The sequence below is a fragment of the Triticum dicoccoides genome, chromosome 7B (genome assembly GCF_002162155.2).
Source record: "Triticum dicoccoides isolate Atlit2015 ecotype Zavitan chromosome 7B, WEW_v2.0, whole genome shotgun sequence".
Lineage (NCBI taxonomy): Eukaryota > Viridiplantae > Streptophyta > Magnoliopsida > Poales > Poaceae > Triticum > Triticum dicoccoides.
Genome location: NC_041393.1, coordinates 644,879,070 through 644,897,252, shown reverse-complemented (window position 1 = coordinate 644,897,252; position 18,183 = coordinate 644,879,070). Strand labels below are relative to the sequence as shown.

The window sequence follows — 18,183 nt, the reverse complement described above, 5'->3', positions numbered from 1 at the left end:
CGCCTAAGTTTTTGAAAATCCTACCAAGTGGAGAGCAAACCCCCACTCGGGAGCTTAGCTGCAGCCCGGTGCTCGCCTAAGCGTGACGAGGTACAAGCCGATTGTGATCTGTGCTTCATCCCTACCTGCAAAAGTGCATCACAAACACTAGTATATATTCTGAGCAAAGGGCAATAATCATTCGAAGACGGATGCAAACATATTCAACGGCAAACCCAAGTTCAGATAACATCCTACGGATCCGGAAGTGCTCAGGCACCAAGCCTGTTAAGGTTTATCGGTTACAAAAACCAATCGGCATTCCGAGGCAAATTTAAGACATCAAGCATAGAAGTTTTTTACCCCTCCTGAGGAGGACTGGAAGGCGCAACAAACTCGTCCAGGTCGATTCCATCTGCGATCCGAGTGGCAGCGGCAATGAAGGTCTCCATGAAAGAGCGGAAGTCATGCTTCCTGGTATTAGCCACCTTGAGAGACACCAACTTTTCCTCTCGCGCTTCCTTGCAGTGAACATGGACTAGAGACAGGGCAGCGTCGGCACCACACCTGGCGGAAGACTTCTTCCATTCTTGCACTCGACTTGGAACTTCGTTCAGTCGAGTCATCAAAGACTCAAGGTCGTTCTGAAGTGTTTCTTCTTGCTAGAGTGCCGTGTCGATGCGCGATGTTGCAGCCTTCAGTCTCGCCAGATAGTCGACCACACGGCAACGCGAGACTCGAGACGGAGCACATTCATAGCAGCTTCATCCTTCACAGGAGAGTTGATGGGATCTAAGCCAGTCTCCACTCGACTAGTTTCCTCTTCAAACTTTTGGCACAATTCTGTGGATACGATTCAGGGATAAACTAATGTTCCTACAAAGTCAGTGATTACCAGTCGGATATAAGGGGTTACCTTCGAGCATGAGGAATAACTTCTTGGCGAGCCCTCCCAGATAAGCCTCTAAGTCGTTCTTCTTTCCCGCCAGTTTGCTAGCCTTGTCACTCAGGGCTATCTTCTCACGCTTCTGTTGGGTGACCTCCTTGTTGGCTGCGTCGAGAGCAGCTTTCGGATTGGTATTCTCCTCCTCAAGTTTGTTGATTGAAGCCAACTTTTCTTCTGCAAGTTTCGTCTTGTCCGAAGCCGCTTTCTGCGCCTCGGCGAGGTCAAGGTCCTTCTTCTTCAGAGCATCCCTTAGTTTATCTGCAAAATGACAATGGGATCAGGCTCAAGAATGGACAAAAAATAAGGGCAGTCGTCAAGGTTCTCACCAAACATACCTTTTGCTTCCTCCTTTGCCTTCGTGAAGTTCTCCTGGACAAGCTTCAGATCAAGTTCGAGCTGGATATGCTTGTTCTCCAACTCAGTATAACGAGAAACAAGCTCGCAAGATTTCTGCGAAAGATCAGTCGACGAACATCAAAGACAGGTCACTTCCGAGTGACTAAGAGAAAAATCGTAACATTTCTAAGACTACAGCCGAATCAAAATATTCAACTGTAGTCTCAGAGACTACACCCAGTTGGTGCACTCAGAGTGCCCCCACTGGTTCTACCAGCTCGGATCGATCAGTCGACCGAAAGCAGCTAACTATCAGCAGTTAGACGTGGTTTCAAAAAAAAGAGAAGGATCCTTTAGACCATAGCCGACTGCCAGCAGTCAACCACGGTCTCGGGGACTACACCCAGTGGGTGCACTCAGCGTGCCCCCACTGGTTCCATGATTCCATTCGACCAGATCGAGTGAAGAAAGTAAAAGAGAACAAAATTCTAGACATAAAGACTACAGTCGACTGCCAGCAGTCGACCGTAGTCTCGGGGACTACACCCAGTGGGTGCACTCAGCGTGCCCCCACTAGTCCAGACATTTCAATCGACGCACCCAGTGGGTGTATGACAAATATTAAGATTTTCAGAAAGAAAAATTGTCAAGTATCATATCCTAACAGAACAGGCGGTGTTCAACTAACATGGACGTTGCTCTGAAGAGCTGAACTTGCATCATAAGCTGCTTGGCTGGCGGCTCGGATCGCCTTCACCTGCTCCATCATGACCCTCGCCTGGCGTATGGCTTCCTTGGCAGCACCTGCTTGGTCCTCTAGGACGTGGTGTGTGGAGAAGAGAGAAGGTGGTTCAGCACTCGACGACGGAGGACGGGCACTCGTCAACGGCTCCGCAAAGGACACGGTAGCCCGAGCAACGTTGCTCCCCTCCGAAACCAATGATTCAGGTGCTGACGCAACTTGAGCAGTCTTGCCAGCAGACGCCTTCCTGTTCCTCCTTTGCCTCAGTGGCGCCTTATCGTCATCGTCAGGGAGATCAATGATAATGCTAGGTGGAGCTACAGAGAAAGTTCAAAGTCAAAAATGAAGATCCGATCGACCGAAAGTGAAACTGCGCAGATCATACCAGGATGGGAAGTGGCAGCATCCTCCATTTCTTGATCCTCATGCCTGGCTAAAGTCTCAGAAGTAGCAGCACTGCGATTTCAGAAATCAGTCGGTCAGCGATCGAGTCGACCAAGAATATATCCATGTTAAAAGAGAAACCATGAGTTATGCCATTACCCAGAAACAGTCGGAATCTCCATCCTCATCTTTGGTAGGGCCTTCGCCGGTTTTGTCGGTGCCGCTCGGGGTTGCTTCGACGCTTTCTTAGTCGGCGCCGGAGAAGTCGTCTGAGGGCGTTTGGTCGATTGCCCAACAGGCACGACTCCCTTGCCACGCTCGACCGCAGGATCGTGGGCGAGCTTGGACCGTCTTTCAGTGCGAGGAGGCTCGACTACCTCCTCCTTTTCCTCCTCCTCTTCCTCCTCAGAGCCAGCATCTTCATCACCCTCGTCGCTGTTCGACTCCCACTCCTCCTGGCTTTCGCCTCCGCTTCCTTCTTCTTCTTCAGTCTGTTCCTGCACCCCGTTGGGCATCGAGTACATCTCGGTAGTGATCTGGAAGACAACAAACAAAATTAAGTCAACCGGATCACAACAAAGCGGAATGAAGAAAACAAGAGGCACAGTCAGAAGAATGTGGTCAAACCTTGTCTGGTTCGTAGGACTGGTCGAGTGGCGGGATCCTCCTGGCTCCACGAGGATTGTCCCTGTTCCCTGTGATGGCGGTCATCCACCTCTCCAAAGTGGCATCATCGACCTCCTCCGGGTGGACCCGAGAGGTGTCTTCGGTACTAGAGTACAACCACATCGGATGCCCCCGATACTGAAGTGGCTGGATGCGCCGTCAAAGGAAAACCTCTAGAAGATCCATACCCGTCACTCCGTCACGAATGAGCTGAACCACGCGCTCCATCAACATCTTAACCTGAGCCTTCTCCTCCGGGAGCACCTTCAGAGAAGATGGCTTGTTCACTCGGTCCATGGAGAACGGGGGAGGCCAGTCGACTGGTCTTGGCAGCAGAACCAGGTCGACTGCCACCCTCGAACTGACTCGGGAAGGGTCATGGATGGAAAGGCACTCTTACTCCTCATCTGAACCCCGAGACCCCCGCACATCTGGATAACTTGGGTTCTCTCGTCATTCGGGCTAGCCTTTTTTACCATCTGGGAGCGACAGGTGAAAATGTGTTTGAAAAGGCCCCAGTGCGGCCGGCAACCCATGAAATTTTCGCACAAAGACACGAAAGCGGCGAGGTAGGCAATGGAGTTGGGCGTGAAGTGGTGGAGTTGCGCACCAAAGAAGTTCAAAAACCCCCGGAAGAAAAGATTCGGGTGGCTAAGAGGACGCACTCACCCTCCTGAGGCTGCGGCTGCCACTCCTTCCCCGGAAGCCTCGCTGACCCATGGGGGATCAGTCCCTCGTTGGCCAGGTCGTCGAGATCCTTCTGCGTGATTGTCGAGCGGATCCAGTCTCCTTGGATCCAGCCTTGCGGCAGGCCAGACCGCGATGAGGATCCGCCCCGACTGGGCGCTCTTCCCTTCGCCTTCACCGTCGCCTTCTTCGCTCGCTCTAAAGCCGCCGTCTTTTCCTTCACCATCGTCGCCGGTGAGGCGCGCGAGGAGCAGCGAGGCGGAGGTGGAGGCGAGCGCGGCGAGCGAGCTCGAGGAAGAGGGAGAGGGGATTGAGGGCGCACTGTTTGAAAACTCCCCGTCCGGCGCCTTATATGAAGTCTCATCCGAGTGGCTGACTGGTAGGCCCGGGCGATCCTGTCAAATCCCGCAACAGTCGCGTGCACGATACGTGCCGAAAAAGGTGGCGCGGAAATCGATGTGTCCCTGCCTTATCCCATCCGAGTACTGCGGCTTCCTCCACCCCGCGCGCTTCCCGAAATTCAGATCCTGCTAAATCCGCGAACAACAGAGCAACTTGTCAGACTGAAGATTTCCCCTGATCTGGTGCTCGGAGATCTCCAAGTATAGAAAAGTCACTTGACCGATATTAAGAATGGATCAAGGCGACTGAAAAAGAAGTTGGTGCCGCCACCTACGGTCATTTGATCCGGAACGAGACATACTCATAGCATAAAAAGAGGGGTCGGAAGAATTATCAACTCCTTCCTCACTCAAACCTCGATCTATTCGGGGGCTAATGATGAAGCCATGTACCTAGGGTAGGGTCATGGACCTGTCCAAAATACCCTCCCCAAGGACATCTCTTGAAGAAACTACCTTTCAGTCGACCTGGAAGGATTCCACTCGACGGACTCGAAGACAGTCGACCATGAAGACTCACTCGACCACCAGAAGATCTAAGATCACTCTACATCCAAACGGTCCGTTATTAAGTAGTCTTTATGGCCATGATATCACTTTATGTAAGGCGTTACCAGTAACGCCTAGCCTTTATGTACATTGAACTCTCTGCTACGTGGGCTAGCTGGGGTCCTGGCGCACTCTATATAAGCCACCCCCTCCACAGGCAGAAGGGTTCGCACCCCTGTAACTCTCACACATATAATTCAGTCGACCGCCTCCGGGCACCGAGACGTAGGGCTGTTACTTCCTCCGAGAAGGGCCTGAACTCGTTAAACCCTCGTGTGTACAACTACTCCATAGCTAGGATCTTGCATCTCCTTAGTACCCCTACATTACTGTCAGACTTAGAACCACGACACCTGCCGATCCACAAGCGCTCATATACACGCGCATACACTAATCCCTATGAACGCACACACGCACACCCTACCCCTATGAGCGCCTCCGAAAGACTGAGCCGACATATCATCAAAATCCTGAAGTAAATCCAGAAATAAATGCGAGCAACAGGATTTGAACCCTGATAAGTTGGGGATACCATAGTCCCTCTAAGGCTCTAACCATCCAACCAAAGGTTGTTTCGCTCGCTTGACCTATTCAAAGGGACAAATAGCGGACAAAAAAAACACGGATCCATTTGGATCGTTGGAGTTGCTGTCGGTGTCTCACCCAATGTTTACTTGCCCTCGCCGGCCGGGTACTGCGACCTCCATTGAAGATGACAGCCGTATGCGTTAGTGGGAGGGGTAGGGCTACATTAATTCTGGTCGGTCTTAGTTAATCAATCCACAGGATGAAAACTACTTTATCTTTTTTAGTTTTTATACACCCAGGTCAGGTCAGCACGCTTCACTCTCACCGAATGGCCTGACTCGCTCGGTCGCTCCATTTTGTTCGTTTGCTCTCCGTGCTCCCCGTCGATGGTGAGCGCCGGCGGACGTTGCGCTCGAGCGCCACCGCCACCGCCCTGCGGGGCGCGGGGACCGGGGAGTTTCCGCCGCTGATGTAGCTCCCGTCCCACCCTGTATTCCCTCTTGGGTGGATAGATTCCCTCTCTCACTAAATACTCTGCATCTGTTTCCATGAAGTAATGCTCGCTCTTTGTTTTGGTTTTGGCGACAGCGCGCGACATGGAGCTGAGCCCAGTCAGTTCGTCGCTGGGCGCCATGGGCTCGCTCCCACGGAAGCTCGACGAGCTCCTGGCGACCGGCCACTGGGCTCTGCGAGGGGCCGTGGTCATGGATGGGATCAAGCACCTGGCCGCCGACCTCCACGAGCTGCAGAGCCTCCTGCTGAACCTCTCGAACGCGCAGGACCCTCCCGTGGCGGCGGGGTGCTGGACGAAGGAGGTGCGCGAGCTGTCCTACGACGTGGAGTACTGCGCTGACCGATTCGTCCACGCCGCCGAGACACGCAGGCGACCTGCTCGGCGTAAAGCCAGCGTCGCTCGGCTGAAGATTAGCCGCCTTCCGAGGAGGCGGAGGTGGCTCCCGTGGATCAACGGCAGGGTCCTGGAGTTCAGGGCCCGAGCGCAGGAGGCCAGCGAGAGGTACTGGAGGTACCAGTTCGATGATTGCGCCTCCGGTCCTGAATACTCTCCTGCTGCTGGCCGTGCTGTGCGCGCGGAGCCTGGTGATCATGTAGGCATGGAAGGCCCTGTGGGTGAGCTCCACCGGCGGCTGACTGATGGAGAGGAGCAGCTCAAGGTGGTAGCAATCGTCGGTGTTGCAGGCATTGGTAAAACCACGCTTGCCCTGAAATTGTTGGGTAAGCTCCAGGGACAGTTCGAGTGCGCCGCCTTTGTGCGGACAGCACAAAAGCCCAATATGAGGGAGATCATCAGCAGTATACTCTCACAAGTTCGTCCGCACCAACTGCCGGACCCTGCCGACATGCACCACCTCATCCGCGATCTCAGTGAACATCTACAAGATAAGAGGTCAGAGTCCATATATCTGCTTCATTTAGTGGCAGATTCACTTCACCTATTCAGGAATTTACAATATGAGAAACATTGTACAATTAAATTGCACTTTTAGTGTCGCGACGTTCGTGGAATTACTTCTTCAGAATGTAAATCCATAGAGAAAAATTTATTTTGAATATTCCAATTCACTACACCCACTTTGATAATGTGAGAGAGGCTTTAGGCTTACAGCTGCTGCAAGGGCTTAGAATAAGCTTTTCTTTTCGACAAAGGGTGAATTTTATTGGCTTAAAATGGAAGATGCATAACTCAGTGAGCACACACCTGGCCTCTACATAGCTAAGCTCTGCTTCCCTTGTTATGTCAGAAGCAAAACCAGTGAATACCTGGTTCATAACTTTGCTTTCTTTCCAAGTTGAGCCCTGTTTGTTTGGACTTCAGCTTAACTTGTCCTCCTAGAGCTAATCATGGGCAATCGTACCATATACTTCTTAATGGGTGCCATAAAAATTGTGGTTCATGAAAAGTCGTTCTATCAAGCAAGTTTGCTGTCATCATATTGAAATTGCGGTGGTTGTGTATTCTCTACTGTAACATCCTGAATTCCTTTGTATCCCAAAGAAACTAATGATCCAATAAACTTAAATTCCATTTTATATTTTCTTTTCATTTTGGCTGACAAATCATTTTTATTATGCATAAATTATTTGCCAGGTACTTCATTGTAATTGATGACTTGTGGGCTACATCAGTGTGGGATGTTCTTAGTCGTGCTTTTCCAGAGGGTAGTTCATGCAGTAGAATAGTAACTACAACTGAAATTATAGAAGTAGCTCGGGCATGCTGTGGTTATCTCCCTGACCATATTTTTCAGATGGAATTTCTTAGTGAGGATGACTCACAAAAACTATTGCTCCAAACAATTCTCTCAGAAAATCAAAGTCCTCAACATTTCGATCACGTTTTACCTCATATTTTGAGAAAATGTGGTGGGTTGCCACTAGCAATCATCATGGTAGCCAGCCTTTTAGCAAGCCGACCTGAGAAACTAGATCAACTGGGCTTTGTGCAGAGTTCTCTTGGTTCAAATATGCGGTTGCAGGCACATCCTGCCATGGAAAGGTTTATGGAACAATTATTGAACATTAGGTTCGATTGTCTTCCACATTATTTGAAGACTTGCCTGCTTTATCTTAGTACTTGTCCAGAGGGCTACATATTCTTGAAGGATGATTTGGTGAAGCAATGGCTAGCTGAGGATTTTATATGTGCACAATTAGGGAAAGACATGGAGGAAGTTGCTAGAAGCTATTTTGATGAGCTTGTCAGTATGGGCCTGATCCAAGTTATGGATATCAACTACAGTTATGAGCTATTGTCTTATTCAGTCCACCATATGGTTCTTGATTTTATCACATGCAAGTCTATTGAAGAGAACTTCATCACTGTAGTGGATTATTCTCAAACAGCAATGCTACTTCCTGATAAAGTTCGCTGATTGTCGCTCCAGTTTGGCAGTGCAACATATGCAACTACACCAGCAAGTACCAGATTATCACAAGTTCGATCACTCTTCTTTTTTGGACTGTTTAACTGCATGCCTTCATTAATGGTGTTTAAGTTTCTTCGAGTTCTAAACCTTCGTCTTCGGGGCGATCTTGGAAATATGAGTTTGGACCTTACAAGAATTAGTGAACTGTTTCGACTGAGATATTTGCAGGTCACATGTAGTGCCATTGTGAAGTTACCAGATCAGATTGAAGCTATGAAACATTTGGAAACACTGGAAATAAATTCAAGAGTATGCGCCATTCCTCCGGACATTGTTCGCCTTCCGAGCTTGTTGCATCTCTGTCTTCGAGGTGGAACAAATCTACCTGACAGGATTGGCCATATAAGATCTCTACGTACACTAAAGTATTTTGACCTTGGTGATAACTCCGAAGACAATTTATGGAGCCTTGGCGAGCTGACAAACCTGCGGGATCTACATTTCACATATTCTAGATTACCATCTAGTGAACATTTGAAGAGAAATCTGATAGCTCTGGCCTCTTCACTTGAGAAACTTTGTAACCTCAAATCTGTCACTCTGGCTCCTGGTGCTGCAGGCATGGTTGTTCTCTTTGATGGCTCGAGCGGCATGTCCTCTCCTCCAGTCTTCCTTGAGAGGCTTGAGCTGTTGCCGCCCATATGCATCTTTTCCAGATTTCCCAAGTGGATTGGACAACTCCGCAAAATCTGCATTTTGAAAGTTGCTGTTAAAGAACTGCTGACGAATGATATTGATATCCTCACAGGATTACCCTCCCTCACAGTCCTCTCGTTGTGGGTCCAGACTGCCCCTGAGGGAGAAATCATCTTCAACGAAGGGGCGCTCCCAGTTCTCAAGTATTTCGAGTTTAGGTGTGACGTACTTTGTCTGGCTTTCATGGCAGGAGCAATGCCCAATCTTCGGAGGATCAAGCTAGCTTTCAATACTGATATCAGGGAGAAGTACAGCAATATGCTTGCCGGAATCGAGCACCTTTTAAACCTCCAGGACGTCACTGGACAAATTGGGGTAGTTACTGAATCTGACAGAAGGGCTGCTGAATCAGCATTCAAGGAAGCCATTAGCAAGCATCCAATGTCCTCTAGATCTAGCATACAATGGGTGGATCCAGTTGAGAAAGTATTCCGTCCTTCAGAGAAACAGTATTTGAGGCGAGGAAGAGGTTCATCAGATGAAACGCATGGGGGTCTAGAGAAAGCCGAAGATGCGATCAAACATGCTAAGAGAGGGTATGAATCTTCCTGACTCTAGCAGCAATTCTTCGCAACCTGGCCCTTTTCATTCATTTCTGCTCCTCCGGTATTACCATTATCTTTCAAACAAAGAGATTAGCATCCGAAAATCTGAGTGCTATAGCAAGTATTTATTGGCCATTTTCCTGCACTGTAATCAATTGCAAATAAAGTCGCGCCAAATCATAGCTTAACACAATATATTACTCCCTCCGATTCATATTAGTTGTCGCTGATTTAGTAGTACTAAATCAGCAACAATTAATATGGATCGAAGGGAATCAAGTTTCTCTTCTCTCGTACTGCTCTAACAATAAATAAATTTGCTATCATCAGTAAAACTTCTTCCGCTGGGCTGGATCTGGACCACGATGTCAAGGCCTACAGAACCTCTTGTTCAAGCGCTTTTTTCCCTCAAAAGCGCGTCAGAACACGCTTCTTTTGCATTAGAAGAAAGGCCACCAAAATGTGGCAAAGCTACACAACCACCAAGGGTGGCACTGACCGAACTGAAAACAAGAAAGAGCAGCAAAAACTACAGACCCCGCTAAATTATGTACAAAGGAAAAACCAACAGCAAAGCTCTCATTCAAGTGCTTCAGTTGGGAATAAGACAGAGGACGCAAAATTGTTCAGTACCACTTCTTCATCATCAAATTTGCAAAGCATTGAAGTTAGTCATCAGGTAGCTACTGAACGTGAAGAGCAGATGTTGCCGGACTCCATGGAACAGGAGTGTCTGGATAGCAGCCAGTCTGGGGAGCAAATTGCTGCTGAGACTGGTGTGCACTCTCAGGTCTCTTCTCCCTCATCGTGTTCTCTCTCATCAGCAAGGTACCTCTATGGCTTAACGCCACTTAAAATTTCCCATCATTGTATGAATCTTTTTCCTGAAGAACTGTCATAAAAAAATGATCCTTTCCTTTCAGGCACCACGAAGAAGAGCATGCTTCTGGGCTCAACTTACCTGGAGAAGTCACGGGGATGAGCTCAAACATCATCTTGAAGCAGGTATATAAAATTTGGTTTGGCCTATCTGGCACATATGTGATCTAATGTCCTGATGAAGATAGTTCCTTCCACAGGATATTCTTGCTAAGGTTAAAGAACATGAAGAACAAATTGCTCGTTTAAGAATGCATCTTGTTGACTATTCAGTGAAGGTGGTTATGCATTCAAAGAATCGTTACCTTTTTTTTCCTTTCCCTTCCTCTGTTTTTGGTATATGATCTGATACCCTACGTTTCTTGATAGGAATCCCACATACTTAATGAGAAACTTGTTTTGGAAAAACGTATTGCACATATGCGAAGGGCAAGTATCTTTATCCTATCAGGTTAAATTACTATCTTGGTGTACACCAGACTATTCTATAACACACTTTTTTTCAGGAATTTGATCAGCACCAACAAGATTCCCTTGATGCCGCATCAAAAGCTTTGTCTTACAGACAAGACATTATTGAGGAAAATCTCCATCTGGCATACTCACTACAGGTAACTTTCTTCATTGTTATACTTTCTGTTAAAATTCAGATAGCTAACTAACATTTTCGATGGTGAACTGATGTGATTGATTTAATCTTTGTACACTTGGAGCTATTTGAGTGAATTTTGTTTGGAATAGAACTCTAGTTCTTATGTGAACTGAAATATTTATGGGACTGAATTTCCTTTCTGCTCCACAAAGCATCCAAACAAGTGTAGCTGACTACCTATGGCCTCTGTATAAACAAAGTAATATTGGAACCTGTCGGGGGAACCACACCGGAGATAGGAGAAGTTGCCAATTCAAAAGAATTAGGTGCTTTAATACCATCATATAACAATATTGATTCATAAGCCAAAAGCCCCTATAGGAGCTTTTTTGGCTTTTAAGCCAAAGTGAAAAGGCTGCAAAAGCAGAAGCATAAGCCAAACAAACAAGACCTTAGTTGTTTCCTCTAGAAGCTTATTGTATATGGTTCAATGTGTTTCCTTATCTTCTTGCGCTGTTTTTTTATCTAGTTTCATGATGTAATACTGAATTTAACCTTTGGTACTACATAGGCAGCACGCCGAAGGAGATCAAATTTTGTACTTTCTTTGATGCCTCTTCTGTCAGCACATAACCTGCGGCCTTCTGTTCCCGATGCTCAATCAATTGTTAGCAATCTAAAGGTATGTACAGCCTCTTTTTTTTTTACGGTAGGTAGCCTCTGTTCTGCTTTTTCACTAAGTGAAAAACAAATTAGTGGAAAACAAATACGAGGCAAGGCCAAACAAACAAAACATAGAAGAATAGGAAAAGTCTGAATATGCAAAAGAGCAATTTGGCTGTACATGAAGCATGTTGAAATACATTGCCGCCTCTCTCCTTTAGTTTGGACTCATGAATGAACTCTTTGGAACATGAATTCAGTGTGATATCAGAGCCAAGAGGTCTCAAATTCAAGACCCGGTCTACACCATTAAATAAAAATAGTTGCAGCCTACATTGATCCAACATCTAAGGCCTGGAGCAGCCTAGACGTGAGGGGTTGCGTTGAAATATTGAATTCATGCTCTAGTCAATTCATTCAAAAGTCCAAACTGAAGAGAGCCGGACAATATATTTCAATATTTTAGTTAGTAGTGCGTTGGCCGGGTCTTGAACTTGAGGCATCTTGGCTCTGATTTCACATTAGAGGAGCAACCTATCTATATTGCATAGCCCAAGGAGCAAATATATATTACAAGAGACTTGGAGTGCAAGCAAGGAAATCTAGACTAATATGACTACGTATGGAGATCTAGACCAATACTAATACCACTAATACTCCTTAACGAAGCACTCCTGGCTGCCTCCAAAATGAGGCTGAAATCATCACAGGCAAGCTCAGAATCATTGTTGCCCATTGCATTTTCCCCCTCAAAGACTCATCTGTATCTTTCTTTTTGAAAACTGCCAAGCTTTACAAGCAGCAGCCGAGATCTCGTTTATTTTTGTCATTCTTCTTCCCAAGGCACACTCTGCTCCACCATTTTGGGCACTGAGAATTAGAGGCAGCATCCGAGATTCTCGGCTGCCAGACATTTCCCTTGAACCACAACACTTTGGAGAAGGACCAGGGAAGGGTAAGGTTGGCAGCCGATTCCATATGTACAACTTTTCATGCTTGTTTGGACTAAGCTACAAGTTTTTACCAAATAATCTTTTACAATGTGGACTAGGAAATCTCTTGTGATATTTGAGTTTTACTAAGGAGATAAACTACCTTCTCGACGGGGATTCTATGTGATGTGATGGGGCTTTTTGGATATCACATTTAAGTGATTTAGCAGAAAACAAACACCTATGATTGTAGTATGGAGGTTTATGACTTGGCTTAGAGCTGCTTCAACCAGACCGCTTTTCCTTTATGTTTTCCTTTGTTTATTGCCGTACAATAATATTTATGTATTTTTGGTCATTCTATCATTTTATTGGAATATCATTGGAAAGAAACATAAGTAGCTTAACTTACGAAAACAATTTCTATAGCTCCTTTTGTTCCTTGCTTCGTTGAAGCTGAGCCTATATTGTATAATTCTATATTGAGACTACATTTTTTTGTAGGTTTTGTTTACGCATTTGCAAGAGAAACTCGTTATTACTGAGGTGAGTCACATTGAACTTAGGCTGGAGTTCGTTCCTCATAAAGTAGCCCTTGTTATGCTTCACAGCTTAGTTCTGGTACTTTCTCACTGAACTTTGAATTTGCCTTTTGTGCAACTTGGATGATGCAGGAGAAACAGAAGGAACTACAGTACCAGATTGCTCGGCGTGCTGAATCTTCCAATATTATGGCACAGACACCTTCTGATCCTCCTGGAAATGCATTGGTTGCTTCTGTACGACGCTATCCTATTTTGTCCTTTACTCTTTGCTTACTCTAACTTCCCACATTTCCAGTGCCAAACCGGCCTTGACATTGTGCCCCAGCAAGCATATCCTCATGTACAGCGTCCAATTTCCTATCCCGTTCGAGCTAGACGGGATAGGGGTTTATTGGCAAATGAGAACCGTCAGATCCTCCCAACCAAGGCTGCTCTGACAGACACTGAGCACGACAATGTTGGAAGGACCTCTCCTCCAAGAAGGTTATTATTGTACTACTAGTTAATTGTGTGTTGCAACGGGGACATGCATATTTGAGTGGTTCACATCAATTGTGTCACACATATACCTTCCATCCACTATCTTTGCTTCCCCAATCCAATCTTACCACCTATGTCAATGGCTCATCTGGTCACAATCCCCCTTCCACTGCCTGCCACACACACTTTGGATTTTAAACACATAATTGTGCAGTTGTATATATGTGAAGATTTCAAGAAGGAAAAAGATATGCGTAAGAGGTCGTTCATATCCATCTAGCCTTTGCACGGTAGTAGGACGAAAGGAAAAATTGAAGACGTAGGAACCTAACCTTGGTCTAGCAAAAGCATAAGTGGAGAAAATATGAGCTCACAAGTGGACCTGAAGATACGGTAGAAATCATATCGAAAAGAAAGTGTGCCTCTTGAACAACTCACGATGAATAACATTTTTAAGCAAATCGGTTGTTAAATGCTCAGACAAATAATTTCCTTGAGTATATTTTATCAAGGTTTACATTTCACAACATCCTTAAACGCTAGCCTTTGCATAGAACATTCGCCTTCTCACAACATTGATGGATCGCTAGGGCTTGGCAGCACTCGTGAAAAGATTTAGTACTATCAAAAAGTATCTCTACTTTGATGCAATGAAACAGGGGGCGATGCTCCTATTTTTCTTTAAAAAATATCATGTTTACCTGAAATTACATATGTTCCTTTCAAGCATTGACAACTGAAGAAGTGAAAGCAGAGTATCTGCATTATTGCTTAAGCTCATCTATTTGCAAATATGGGAGAACTTTATATCCTTGAAACACCAGTTTGGCCATGGCTGCAATGCACCAACGTAAGGCACGCCATTCTTTTCAATTTATGGTGTTCTTTTATACAGTTTAACTTGTGCAGGGAACTTTTAGCAAAATGATTTTGTTAGCGAACAATTTCGATTATACGGATAGACAAACTTGGTTGTCTTATTGGGCCTGTCTTCTCTTGTTTATGCAGCAACCAATTTACCAAGTATGGTGTAGCAAAAGAAACTGAGCGCGATTCTCGTGCTGGACGATCCCGTGCTGTACGATTTAACTTTGAATCCAAGGATCAAAACCCATCATTCAAGGACCCTGTTGGGGGTGATGTAACAAAAAAACTAGAAGGAGCTGAAACCCAAACTTCACGAGAACCTCCTGCGGAGTGGAGTCCTCAAGGCCCACCTAATTTGGCATCTGTCCTTGACGGTGGGAACCTGTCTTATCCTTACCTTCCTACTGTCCTTGAGGAGCCTAGTTCTTCTTTTTCTGAAGGTGGTAGATATTTTGATTTATGCAATTTCCTTCTTATTTCTTCAGTTCCGATGATAAACACCATTTTTCATGAATATGCAGCTGTGGAGGATGACCCACTACCAGCCATAGATGGGCTAAGAATCACAGGTGAAGCTTTTCCTGGAAGTGAACTTCAAGCAAGTGGGTATTCCAGCAATGGGACCACAAGTTGTTATTTTGAGGTGCGATTTGTAGTTATGGTTCAACATGTTCTGATTTTCTATCAAACTCCTGTCATTTTAATTTCTTCCTAGTCCACTACAATTTAAATGTTTGCAAAAAAATGTGCACACAGTGGGTACGCCATTTGGAAGATGGATCGGTAAATTACATAGAAGGTATTTTGTACATGCTGCTAGAAGACTTTTATTTTATTTTTACGTCATTTTATTTGGCGTACCTGAGGGAATTAAAATTAACATTGCCATTGCCTGATGTAGGTGCAAAGCAACCCACATATTTAGTTACTGCTGATGATGTGGATTCTTTACTAGCCATAGAGGTCCAGCCTCTAGATGACCGAAAAAGAAAGGTAATCCTCTGTCTGACCATTCTTAACTGGAACTTTGTATTTTTTGCACGTTCGAACCAATAGCTTTGTTTGGTTTTGTTTACAGAGGAGATTCTATAGATTGGGAATAATATACTGTATGCATTTGGTTAGGATTTATCTCTGTATCCATGAATAAGGCGCCTAGACATGGTTGTTTGTTTGAAAACGATAAATGTGTTGATCATGCTAACTTTCAGTAGAGCACTCATAATGTTTGTTGTGGGAATAGTAAAACTTACCCGGCAGTCTCACCCTTTTCTACATGCCAAACTATCAAACACAATTCAAGTCAACAGAAGTCCAAGCCCCTAGCCATGGTCAACCAGTCAAAAGAGGAGAATAGATATAAAGATGTCACCATGAAGGCCCAAGTGAAAGAAGCTCAAGATGGTGAGACTGTTAGGAATTATGCAACTTGTATTTCCATGGGGCCATAGGCCAGTATATATACATGTACAGGTGCAGGAAGTATGCAGAAAACCCCTTATACAATGGCATAAACACAAAGGGCTACATGGCTATATATAAAATACTCTAACACCCCTCTTCAAACTCCTGGTGGATCAACAACACTGAGTTTGGAGAGATAAAAAGCCATAATCAGGGTCAGCGCCAGTGATGATCGTGTCATCAACATATAGAAGAAGAGTCCAACCTCGAGCGGAAAGGTGGACAAACAACACAGGATCATGAGCACTCGCTAGAAAACCAGCGGCAGTCAGCACAGAGGCAAAACGCTCAAACCAGGTGCGAGGGGCTTGCTTAAGGCCATATAAAGAGCGACAAAACAATAAACCATGTCGTCCGGAACAAAATACCCAGGTGGTGGCTGCAGGTAAACCTCCTCACGCAGCTCACCATTAAGAAAGACATTCTTAACATCAAGCTGAGACACAGACCAGCGGCGAACAGAGGCCACGACAAATGTGCGAGCAGTGGCCATATGGGCCATGGGAGCAAAAGTCTCATCATAATTGCAACCATGCTCCTGCTGAAAGCCACGAGCCACAAGACGAGCTTTTTAATGCTCAAGGGAACCATCATAGCGGGTCTTAACCTTGTAGATCCACTTACAAGTGATGGGATGAACATGAGAAGAAAGAGAACAAAATCCCACGTGCCGGTGCACTCACTCAAGAGCAGAAATCTCCTCTGCCATCACAAACTGCCATTCAGGATGAACAACAACATCACGATAAGAAGTCGGCTCAAGGACAACAGCGCCAGTGCTTGGAAAACCAAGGTGGTCAATAGGCGGAAGCGAACGAGGACGCAAACCATAAGTGGGCTGAGACGAGGAAGATGGCACATCAGTAGACACATCCACAACACGTGGACGACGAGTATAATACTAAGGAAAAGATGGAAGAATACGAGGAGGAATTACCGAGATACACAAAGGTGACGGAGAAGACACCGGTGATGAAGGTGTAGAACCCTGTGACAAGCGACATGAGGAAACCATGGGAGATGGCGGCGGCGGATCTGCAACCGTTGGAGAAGTAGGGGTAGTAGGACGAGCGAACAAGGGCTCAACAAGAGTGATAGGCGTGTCAGAAAAAGTGAGGAAAGATATATCCTCCACGGAAAAGGTCAAGGAAGATGGACGCGGGTAGAGGGGACAAAACTCATCAAAGTCACACCCTGAGAAAAACGCATCCGACGACTGACAGGATCCCAACAACAATAGCCCTTATGTTCATCGTTATAGCCTAAGAAGACACACTCAACAGACTGAGCGGCCAGTTTGGTGCGTTCACAAGGGGCAAGAAGGACATAGCAAACACAATCAAACAAATGAAGCGCTGAATAATCAGGAGAACGATCAAAGAGGCGCTCGAAAGGAACGCCACCCTGTAGAGCGGCGGATAGGTAAAGGTTGCTGAGATAGGTGGCATTGGAGACAGCCTCAGCCCAAAAGTGAGGCGGAAGAGAGGAGGCATCAACACACGAGCCATCTCAAGAAGGTGACGATGCTTGCGCTCGGCCACACCATTCTGAACATGAGCTCCAGGACAAGAGAACTAAGCAAGAGTCCCCTGCTCTGATACCATGTTAACCAAAAGTATGAACTGATGAAAAGGGTTAGGCAATCCACATACACTTCAACACACGCTCAAGTGTGACGCGGAAAATCAACACATGAATAGACTCAAAGGTATGGCTCAAGAGGCTTATACATGGACAAAGGGGGGCAAGAGATTTTTTTTGACAAATTGTGAAAGTCCGGACTTGAACTCAATGTTATGAAAGCAACTTATCTCTATTGAAGGCCCAAGGGGCATATATACATTACACAAGACTTGAGGTGCAAGGAAAGGTAACATAGACTAATAAGGACTCCTAAACGAATACTAATACTTCCTCCCACCTACCACCACAAGGCTAGGCTGGTCATGTCTCAAGGAACACTAGCCTATAAATAGGTCCCTATGGTCAATGTGCCCTCATTCACTCTCACTTGAATCAACTCAAGGGGAGAGGGCTAGAGCTTCAAGACTCGGTCGGGGAGCTCTAGTCTTGGATCCAAGGATTCCCGGGCGACTCAGACCGTTGTTTAGGAACCGAAGTTTGGAGGCGATATTGGGAAGTCCCATACTTAAGTCGTCAATCAAGTCTCCCTCGGGTCTTCCCCTAATATAGGACTAAGACGCGCTTTGTCGAGGCAACCAAACCTATTTGAAAAACATCAATGTGGTAACCTTATCGGTGTACACTACCTTTGCTATAAGGTCGTCGTACAACCCCGTATCCCTCCGGTCTTCTCCTAATATAGGACTAAGAGGCGACCGTCATACAGCCCCCCC

At 46.0% G+C, this 18,183-nt stretch overlaps 1 pseudogene; it reads left to right on the top strand.

The window, feature by feature from the left end:
• The first annotated feature begins 5,527 nt into the window (after nt 1–5,527).
• Nucleotides 5,528–18,183, top strand: part of LOC119337130 — a 15,563-nt pseudogene continuing 2,907 nt past the window's right edge.